Source organism: Branchiostoma belcheri, unplaced genomic scaffold, assembly GCF_001625305.1.
Source record: "Branchiostoma belcheri isolate BF01 breed outbred unplaced genomic scaffold, Haploidv18h27 scaffold6, whole genome shotgun sequence".
Taxonomy (NCBI): domain Eukaryota; kingdom Metazoa; phylum Chordata; class Leptocardii; order Amphioxiformes; family Branchiostomatidae; genus Branchiostoma; species Branchiostoma belcheri.
In genome coordinates, this window is record NW_017804242.1 from 4,132,252 (window position 1) to 4,135,574 (window position 3,323).

Genomic DNA, 3,323 nt, shown 5'->3' on the forward strand with positions numbered 1-3,323 from the left:
ATTGGTGTCACGTTTTTTTCACCCTTACATAACATTTGAAATGATGATAACATCTCATTTATATAACGTCTTTGCCCTTTTTGTTCAGAGTGCGTTAAATCGTGCAAAACTAATCACCGACACTTCACAATGCCCTACTGTCTGCACTCTGTCTCACCACTATCAATCAAAACTTACTCCCTCCCAGGTTTCAGATAATTGCACACTTCTGTATTGTCCATAGAGTTTCACATTTCCTACAAATTTGACTATAACGCTTTTCAGTTTTTACTGTAGTCACATAATACTACATTATTTTCAGCTTTTCCATCAAATTCACGTAAATGTGCCATCTATAGACCTGTTAGTGGTGTTTGATGGCGATTCTCCAGGTGCATGTCTGTGTCGACGATAGACGCCACTTGTACATGGGTATGTCAAAAAGACAAAAGAAAATGTCACACCATCGTATGCCCCACAGCTATTGGTTTCTTATATAAATCCTATGACGCAAATGCAAATGAGGGAAATGTCGACGATATTATGAAAAATGGAGAGAGAATTCAAAGACCCTCATTAAACCGTGCACAACTGAACAAAAACACTTTTCATTTCGCTTCAGATAATTGCACGATTCTGGATTGTCCATAGAGTTTCATATTTTCTACAAATTTGACTATAACGCTTTTCAATCTTTACTGTAGTCACATTACATTACAGTGTTTTCAGTTTTCCATCAAATTCACATGTATAAATGTCCCATCTATACACCTGTTAGTGGTGTTTCATGGCTGGGGGTAAAGGTACCAGCGATGGATCGATGCTACTTGTACATTGGTATGTCAAAAGACAAAAGAAATCTTCACAACATCACGTATCTTAATAAAAACCAAGCCCAAGTTTAAAAAAGGGACCTTTGGGCGAGTTTCTATGTCACCCAGAGGACATGTTGTGTTTGTGAGCAGAAAAAAGAATACCGTGTTGCAACCTGCAATTTCAGACAGGCTCTAAGATATATTTACTCGTACATGCAGGACTGTGAGTTGCTAGAAGAGCACATTACCATCACCACCCGAACAACCCACCCTCATCTGGATAAATTCGTTAGAGATCAAACCCTCGTGCACACCCAAGAAGCCTTGCAAGGTAGCCCAGCCCACCGTTATTACCCTAACCCTAACCTCACTTGGACTACTAACACTACAGCAGCGTAGACAGCTAGCTCGCAAAACACTCATATACAAATCAATCAACAATCTCATAGCCATTCCCATATACAAATACATCACACTAAACACTCTCCCCACTCGGGGCCACTCCCTCCTATTGCTTAGTATACATTACCATCTAAGACGGAAGTACATAGGTCCATTTTCCCCCAGAACTGTGACTGAGTGGAACACCTTGCCTCCAAACCTAGTGGCAGCCACCACACTTAACCAGTTCAAGCGGGGTTTGGCCCAACACATGTGCCTCCCCAAACCCAGAGCAAGTATGACGGACAATCCCCAGTGTGGCCATCACTTTATCTTATTTTTTTCATCACCTACATTGTTGTATAGCTAGCTTGTTTGTTTGTTATTCACGGCACCACCACCACCGGTCGCACCTGGGCGAGCACCTCTTTTTTCCCTCAGCAGGATGTCCCTTGCGGGACTCTAGCTCAGTACCAAATAATATAAGAACTCCTCCTCGCTTCTTGAGCTGAGGCAGTTGCAGATATACGAACATATGGAGGTAATGATACGTGGTTTGTCAAGTTTGATGAGGAATACAAATTAATATATCACGCATGCAAAATTACAGATAAAATACCTCAACCACATTCTAAAGAGCGGAATTGCAGCCCAATATGCTCAACGTTAACATCGATCTGGCGAAGATATGAGATCTGAGACCTCTAGTTCTTTATTTGACGATGCCAAACCCCAGTTATCAATGAACTTGTATGCTATAAAGTGTATTCCATGAATGAACTAATGAGAGTCAAAATTCGTTAAAAAAGACAGGTACATATTAAAGTGGCATGTGAGTGAAAACTCCATTGAAACAAAAGTGGGTGATGTAGAAACGTTCGGTACATCACTTGCGATGTCAAGCAAAAAGATACGTTTATGATTTTATTGATTATAGTCTTCCACAAACATAGATAATATAAAGGCCTTAATGGATCTGAGCGGAGGTAATGATCTGAGCGGAGGTAATGATGTGACTACCAATGAAAACATATGAAAGAGAGAATTTGGGGGAAATGTGAATCTTGAAGTGGGAAAAAAGAGACACCCCGGACGCAAGAGAATGCCATTTTATCACGTTTATATGACATCTCACCTTTATCCTTCATATTTTTTAATGTAATATGGTGGCTACACATAAAAACATGTGACAGGGGTGTCACGTTATTTTCACCCTTACATAACATTTCACCTGATGATACCATCTCACGTGTGTACAACGTCCTTGTCCTATTTGCTCACAGTGCATAAAACCGTGCAAAAATAATTACATACACTTAACAATGCTCTACAGTCTGCACTCTGGCCACTATTGATCACCCCCCCAGGTTTCGAATAATTGGACAATTCTATATTGTCCACAGGACTTCACATTTTCTACAAATTTGAATATAAGGCTTTTCAGTTTTTTCTGTAGTCACACTATACTACATTATTGTCAGCTTTTCCATCTAATTCACGTAAATGTGCCATCTATAGACCTGTTAGTGGTGTTTGATGGAGATTCTCCAGGTGCATGTCTGTGTCAGCGGTAGACGCCACTTGTACATGGGTATGTCAAAAAGACAAAAGAAAATGTCACACCATCGTGTGCCCCACAGCTATTGGTTTCTTATATAAATCCTGTGACGCAAATGCAAATGAGGCAAATGTCGACGATATTATGAAAAATGGAGAGAGAACTCAAAAACCCACATGAAACCGTGCACAACTGAACAAAAACACTTTTGTCTCTGTAATTTATCTGACCACTGTAAATCATTTCGCTCCAAATTTCAGATAATTGCACGATTCTTGATTGTCCATAGAGTTTCATATTTTCTACAAATTCGACTATAACGCTTTTCAATCTTTACTGTAGTAACATTACATTACAGTGTTTTCAGTTTTCCATCAAATTCACATGTATAAATGTCCCATTTATACACCTGTTAGTGGTGTTTCATGGCTGGGGGTAAATGTACCAGCGATGGATGCTACTTGTACATTGGTATGTCAAAAGACAAAAGAAATTAGATCTTCACAACATCACGTATCTTAATAAAAACCAAGACCCAAGTTTAAAAAAAGGGGCCTTTGGGCGAGTTCTATGTCACCGCAGAGGACATG